This window comes from Ictalurus furcatus, chromosome 17 (genome assembly GCF_023375685.1).
Source record: "Ictalurus furcatus strain D&B chromosome 17, Billie_1.0, whole genome shotgun sequence".
Taxonomy (NCBI): domain Eukaryota; kingdom Metazoa; phylum Chordata; class Actinopteri; order Siluriformes; family Ictaluridae; genus Ictalurus; species Ictalurus furcatus.
In genome coordinates, this window is record NC_071271.1 from 22,683,083 (window position 1) to 22,691,203 (window position 8,121).

Genomic DNA, 8,121 nt, shown 5'->3' on the forward strand with positions numbered 1-8,121 from the left:
CAAGTGTAATAAGTAATTGCCTGTTGTTGTTGGGACTTTGAAACTAAACCACCCCTATGCATTGATTCTTAAAATAATTTGAAAAAAATCACATCACTGTAGCTCTACATGGAACATTTTGGGTTGTTTTGTAGCCAGACCACCACTAGAGGGCCTGAGTGGACTGTGTCTGGTTAAGAAGAAGTCATACTGCACTTACACCCTTTAATCATTTTCACGCCATGCTTGTGCACTGCCACACTTTTCCTCTTTTCTTTCTTTTTCTATACATCACATATACACTGCATGCACAGTTATTAGGCAGATGGTATTCTCAGCATAATGTTATTGCTGAACAAATACAATGGTCTCAATTGATCCTAAATATTCATTTCACATCAAAAATAGAATGTTTAACAAAGAAAAAAAAATACATTTGTCTTCCTCAGGGGAAATTTATTAGCGTGCACAGCTATTAAGCAACTTTTAATGTGCACAATTTTTAGGCAACTAAATTTCAAATAATGGTTTTCATTAATTAACAAAAACAAATGAACAAAAAAACTATTTTAGCCCTTCAAAACTTTTCCGTAATGAATATAGCCACCCGTCTTTACAATAACTGCCTTCTATCTGTTGAATCTGTTAAGTTCTTGATCTGTTCACAATCAATTTTAGCTGAGGCAGCCACCACAAATGCTATTCAAAGAGGTGACATGTCTTCCGTCACTGTAAATGGCCCAGATGTTCTCAATAGGATTTCAGCCAGGTAAGGAAGGGGGCCATATTATCTTTGTCATATTTGATGCCTTTGCTGGCTAGCCAAGCAGTAGTGTACCTTGATATACGTGATGGAACATGGTCCTGCATGAAGACCATGGCCTTCTTGAATGTTGTTGACTTCATCCTGTACCACTGCTTGAAGAAAGTGTCTTCTAGAAACTGGCCCTAAGTTTGGGAGCTTAAATTCAGTCCATCTTCTAGCTTATCATTAATGATACTAGCCCACAGTAGTACCCCTCCTCCACCTTGCTGGTGCCTCAGCTGAACTGGTACTCTGTGCCCATTAGCGATCCACCCATCTGGTCCATCTAGAGTCCTTCTCATTTCATCCATCCATAAAACCTTTGAGAAATCAGCCTTCAGGTATTTCTTGGCTCAGTCATGATGCTTCAGTCTTATCCAGTGGTGCTCATCTTTCAGCCTTCCTTACCTTAGCCATGTCTCTGAGCGCTTGACACCTTGCACTTCTGGACACTCCTGGAAGGATTCTGTTCTGAAATATGGTGGCACTGGAGGCTAACTAGTAACCTCACGTTTTATTCTTCTTAAGTCTTGCACCCTTTCTTCTCCACACATTTTCACGAGTCTCTTGAGTATTCATAACAAAGCGTTTGATAGGCCGCCTAAATAGTTTTGCAATCGGTGTTGTACTGCATCCCTCTGAGGTTTTTCTACATTGTACAATTTTCTCAGTTAAATCTCTTATGGCCCATTTTCCTGAGTTAAAGAAGCTGCCTAATAATTATGCACACCTTATATAGAGTGTTAATCACTTTAAGCCACACCCTCCTTCATTAAACAATTAAACTTCACCCAAAAATAATTATACACCAGTTAGCATTCAGGTATTGTATGGTTTCGAGCTGGATAATATGCATAGAAATAATGATCAGATCATAATACTGACTTGCCTAATAATTGTGCACACAGTGTATAGTTTGGTTTTTACTTGCCAGTTACCGGTTACCACCAGCCGATTTTCTCATCAGATCATTGATCCCACATTGAGAACAAGACCTTAAAAAAAAAAAAAGCAGCAAGTAAAGAGATTTTAAAAGACCTTGTGTCCCTGACGAGCAGGACACTGGATCAAAGTTTAATGGTGAAGCAACTGAGAGCAGATGAGATGTTCTGAGTAATAGAATCAGTCTGGCTTCTGAAACATCAGTGTCCTCTGGGCCAAGTGGATCCGTCTCTCCTTCCCTTATCGCTCGTACGCAATTATAAAGACAAAAAGACATCGGGGAAGCACCGGGAACTGAATATATTCAATAGCCTGGTAAAAATCTGTCTGATTCTTACTGTTCTGCTTCGCTAATGTCTTTACGACCAAGAAATCAACCATTATACAGGAATAGTGTTTATGTCGCACTGGGAGATAAATACAAGATAAACAATAGCTGCTGTAAAATGTCCACCATCTTGGATTTGGAGAAAAAAAATTCTATTGCAAGCCAGTGCATGTCTATGAAGTGTTGCAGGTCTATTTTGACAAAATTATTATTATTTTTTTTTTTTAAGAAATATTACTTAGTTCTACACGTCATAACTTTCTACATAGCAATTGAACATAATGTAATAACATAAAATAACAAAAATGCCAGTCTACAAGTCTATTACTTCTGTAGACGAATTTAAATCTTCTACCTCACCTATCAAACAAGACTGTAAGAATAATAAATGAGTATAAAACCAAAAGCTTTTTTTCTTTTTTTTTACTACACATAACAAGAACATTAGCAAAAAATCAAAGTACAAGATTCATACATGATTGTGTAAAAAAAATACCTTTAACCAAAAACGTATTCATTATAAATCTAGCAACTAATGTAATGTAGCTAAAGCTAATCTGACAAACGTGGTCTCAAGATAACTTTAGCTATCAAAGACCGATAACCTGATAAATCGGGATAAACACACCAAACAAATCAAATCAACCATCCTCAAAAACAAACCCACAAACTAAAGATAAATCCTAATTGACCCTCTAATATCTATTATAAGTCCTAGACACGATACTCCAAGATGGCAGCGCTGTCGTGGCTGGCTTGGCATACGGTATTTAGCTTTTTATATCTATGGATATGACAATTCTGTCATTGAAATGTTCATTGAGATGCCTTTTACTCACAGTATTCTGGGCATCAGGACTTTTACAACAACTCTGTAGCTGATTGGACGTAGAGATTTTTCTTTAGTAACGCTTTAGTAATATTTAAAATAATAATAATAATAATAATAATAATAATAATAATTTTAGCTGCGTTGGAACTTTAACCATGTGAGAATGAGACACTGTGTGACAAAACATGAACAAACCGTAGTGTCTTGTTTTGTGTAAATAACACGAGAGTTTTAAAAATTGGTTAACAGGACGATATTAAACGGATTGTCAGGTTGCTAAGCAACGGTAAAACTAAACATCCTGTCACACATTGTGTATTATATAACCATTTTTACCCACGGCCAAGTATATTCCTATTCTCTTCCGTATCTGCAGCCTGTGTTTGTGCATTTGGCCATTTCCATCAGTCAAGCCGCCTACATGGCTCATCACACCATACCGGCTGGTCACGCTAACAAATGTCCCGAGAATCGGCTCATTATTGGGATAATGTCACACTAAATCTGTGAAGCAAAACAAAATGAACGCTAGAAAGATGTCGGGATCAGGAGCGTCATCGAGACAGGTCGAGGTTTGTCAGCTGCTCCGCAACCAGGTCAATGTAAAGATCGATAATGAATTCTAATTATACGCATTTTTGTGCTCTGAATTAACCATTAGCATCAATACTAAGGTTTTAGGGCCACGGTGACTGAGTGTTATTCTGCTCTCGTTCCTTCTAGTCTATAGTCCACAGCACCATTGAGTTTCTGATCTCGGTCGTTCTAATCGATTCCGTACTAACAGCTCGTTCACACGGACTTATACGGCAGACGATTTACAATAATCTAGAACTAACAACAGTTATCGTGATTTAACAAACAGATACTTATTTAACATTTATGGAATGAGTCTCCAGTGTACATGGAAGCCGAAAGTCTTCGGCACAGAGAAGTTTCTGGATTCTTAGTCTTAATAACTTCAAGATAGAGAAACTAAAAACTTGAATGCCTACATGTAGACTGGATAAATGCATAAAAAAAAAAAACATTCTTTAATAATTAAAAAATGTTCATCATTAGCAAGTTACTGTAGTACTAGAGAAATAACAGCATGCCTTAAACTCCACCAGCCAATTCCCAGCAACCAGTCAGTTCTCTCTGTCCCAAGACAGCAACAGTACCAACCGGGGACAGTGAAGGCTAACACGTGATTCATCTGAGACACATGAAGCCAGCCAAAGTCATTTTTCAACAAACTGCTGCTCATGCTGTATCATAGTGCAGCGTAAAACACACAGAGGAAAGCGTTATCCACTCCCTTCTGCATACATGAGCCCAGTAATTGGCTAGTGTCATGGTGATTGACAGGGGTGATAGAGTGTGCCCCTCCCACCCATCCGGGAGCCCATAACTACAGATCTTGAAGTGTTTTTTCGAACCACCCAGTCAATGACTATGTTTACATGGACAGCAGTAATCTAATTATTGACCTTATTCTGAATAAGACACTATTCTGATTAAGGTGTTTACATGAGTTGCTTTTAGAATATTCCTTTCATGTTCCTGTTTTACATGTTATAGAACACAGATCGATTGACAGCACACGTCATTACGTCCCCACGCCACGCCGTCCGACGTTCCCTCCAGAATTTCACGTATCGACATACAGTTGGTCTTCGTTATGGGACCGTATACAGTTTTGGGTGTTTTCATTTTTAATTTTACGAAAGCTTCAAGTGCGGTTAATTATTTGTCATGCTGTACGTGTAAATAGACGACTGCTTGAAGCCGTGGGCTGTATCCCAAACCGCGTTCTTACCTACCATATAGTAGGTGAGATACGTGTATTTGACCTACTATAAGTACGCGGTTTCTGATGCAGCCGTGCTCTCTTGTTTGCCGTCAAACGGTTGAGCGCTGCCGTGTGTGATCGTGTCCCGTCACAAAATGCGGTGAAAACTCTCACACGATGTTAATAGTGTGATTAAGGTGTGTACACGTCTGTAATGCACGTCGCTAATGCGACTAAAACAGGAGTACTCCACATGTCTTAATTCGATTTGTGTTTACTTCGAGTATGACGTTAATCGAGTTAAGGTCATCAGTAATCTCTGTTTACATTCTAGTTTCTTAATCAGAGTATCGTCTTAATCGGGTTAATATCGGATTAAGTCTCAAAGTTATACCTGCATGGACACAACATGTTTGTTTGTTTGTTTGTTTGTTTGTTTTTAAATGGAATAACCTACTTTAAAGTGTTTCTTTGTTAAAATGTCTGGGGAAACCCAGTGGAGAAAAACCTACAGACACGATTTCACACAGGCATACACCATTCCCGTGTCAAATCAATCAGCTCGGTGCACAAGTCACCATCTGCCTCAGTTCTTGCTCTACCACAGCGTGGAGCTGGCTTGCCCTGGACTCTGCAGGTAGCCTCCTCCACTCTCACAGATGGCCAATTATCAGAAATCAGAAAACAAATTTCCTGTCAACTATGATTTAGGTAATATGCTACATTACATTCCCTGATTGCTCAGGGAAAAGAAAGAAAAATCGCCATGTGACGATCAACTCGTTTGCGTACCGCTTCTCCGTCACTCTCGTTGCGAGACAGAGCTGTTTAAGTTGAGACGTATACGTCAGATGAAGCCAAGAGTGCAAAAACACACACTGATAAATGTCCATGTGTGGCATTAATAACCGGAGAGCACTGCTCTTTACAAATTGAGCTGTAACGTGCGTCAGACATATTTAACTCCAGTTTGTTTTCGATTGCTATTGCTCAGCGGTTTCTGGCTCTAATATCAATCACAGGTCCATTTATTTCTGCGAGAGAGGAGGGGAGACTGTTTAATGGATGTCTGTGAGCAATTTCTATGATGAATCCAAGAAGTCTTCTAAAGACAAATTAAGGATTGCTTTTGCACTAGATTTATCCTGCAGTAGCTATATTGACATTTAACAAAACACTTATACTGCACTTTATCTTGCCACGTACAGCTCTACGTTTTTACTACAAGAATGAAATACTGGCTTAAGCAGAAAAAAAACAAATCCGTGTACACTTACACACATTAGATACGTGAGGGGAATAAAACCATAATAGGAAAATAATCAGAGACAGGATGCTGTGGTGAAGCAGAGTTCCAGTTCCCATCCCTAAATGAATCATTTTTCTTATAACGCCATGTCTTGATGTGTGTTTTTTTTCTCTTACACCACAGCAGATTGCCAGTGATTACAATTTTTAATGTATTAAGCAATGCCGTCATACTTTTTATCCATTTAGTGTTGCATTTGATGTTGTGGAACATCCGCAATCTTGCAGTTAATAAGAGAAATAAAATGCATCGTCATGCTACAAACAGAGTGTAAACTCGTCTGTCCTGAAGACTTTCCCAAGTCAGAAAACTTAACACTTTGCAACAGTCAGAGCTAACACACACACACACACACACACACACACACACGCAAAACTTTACCATGTTAACAATTAAAAATTTAACAAGGAAACTTAGTTTAAAAAAAAAATGACTTATTGTTAGCCTTACATTATGGTGATCGTCTACAATGGAAGTCCCTGTGAATGAGCTGTTACTATAGAAACACATACTAGAATAAACATATTAATAAAAACCTGTATATTGAGGTACAGTTATATCAAAACATTATAGCGTTCCACTAGATTTTGGAGCATGGCAAGAGGGTTAGTGTGGTCAGGTACTGATGTAAGGTGAGGAGGTCTGGGGTTCCAGTTCATCCCAAAGGTGTTCAGTGGGGTTGAGGTCAGTGCTCTGTGGAGGACACTCCAGTTCTTCCACTCCAACCTTAACACACCGTGTCTTCATGGAGCTTGCTTTGTGACAGCATATACAATTGTGCGCTTCCAACTTTTGGCAACAGTTTGAGTGAGAACAGCATACAGGTGCGACGATCAAGGTGTCCACATACTTTTGGCCATAACGTATAAAATACAAAAGAGCTTTAACTTCATAAGGCTTGTTTTGAATTTGTCCGGATTCAGAATCTGTTTCATTTATTTATTCATGCCATCACTGTCATGAATGTCTGATCAGGGATCAGGGCTGCACTGTCATCAAACCATCCATCCATCCATCTGTCCATCCATCCATCCATCCATCCATTCATCCGTCCAGCCGTCCATCCAGCTGTCCGTCCATCTGTCCAGCCATCTGTCGATCTGTCCATCTGTCTGTCCATCCGTTCATCCAGCCATCCAACCGTCCATCCATCCATCCGTCCAGCCGTCCATCCATCCGTCCGTCCAGCCGTCCATCCATCCGTACATCCAACCGTCCATCCAGGTTTTTCTATTTCCTAATTAGAAATAAGCTATAAGTAAACTTACCCTTGAAAGACAAGCCAGGAAAGAGCTTTAAATATTGAAATAATGTATGCATTCCAGTCCATGATTATTTGAAGCCAGGCCACGAAAAGTCAAATTCTGTCCACCGTAAACATGCAGTCAAAGTCTTTGAATATTTTAACCTCAATATAGGCAATACTCAGTACCAAAGCCAGGTTTGCTGTCAGTTCCATACAAACAGCTACTTCACCTTGACTCTGTGTCATCTTCCAGATGGAGGAGGAGAAAGAAAGCGCGAGGGAAATACAGAGGCTGGTGAGCAGATGGGAAAAATAGAAACCACATCCAGCCATGTCACAGCAGATTAGTTCCTTTTAGAACACTGGGCACTTAACAGATCACAAATACTGTGCAGAAGGCCAAACAAGTTAAACTACTGAGCTTAAACATACAGTAATAAAGAAATTCACTCACAACTGTGATTAATTCAAAATACAAACTCTCGCATCAGACATCGACTCAGATCTGTAACTAATCCAAACCCAGAATGATCAGTATCCTGGTTGGGTCCTGAAGTAAAACGGTTTAATCTCAATTGAGGTGTTGATTCATTTTCTATAAAAGCAGCTCTGACAGTAGTGTAGCTGCAAATCGCAGAGTCACATCGTTTCTATAGTAACAACTAACACTGCCACTACACTAAGTATTGCAGATACTTCACTATGCCTAATAAACCTTTTTTATTTGTTAAATAATCAGCACGTTGCTATGGGAAAACAATCAACGATTGAGTGGTGTGATAGGTATTCAAAAAGTTTAATATTTTACTCTGACAGCAGGTCTTGAAGCGTTATTATTCAATCAATATCACAACAATGTGCCACTGAGTATTATTTCGTTTCATTAATTAAAGAACAACACGTTAT

The 8,121-nt window shown here is 39.1% G+C and overlaps 1 long non-coding RNA gene across 1 annotated transcript; it reads left to right on the forward strand.

Moving 5' to 3' along the window:
• The first annotated feature begins 6,476 nt into the window (after positions 1-6,476).
• On the forward strand, positions 6,477-7,742 carry LOC128621805 (uncharacterized). The gene is made up of 3 exons (XR_008388319.1): positions 6,477-6,793; positions 6,945-7,193; positions 7,469-7,742. It is a non-coding gene; the product is annotated as an uncharacterized LOC128621805 (long non-coding RNA).
• Positions 7,743-8,121: the final 379 nt, after the last annotated feature.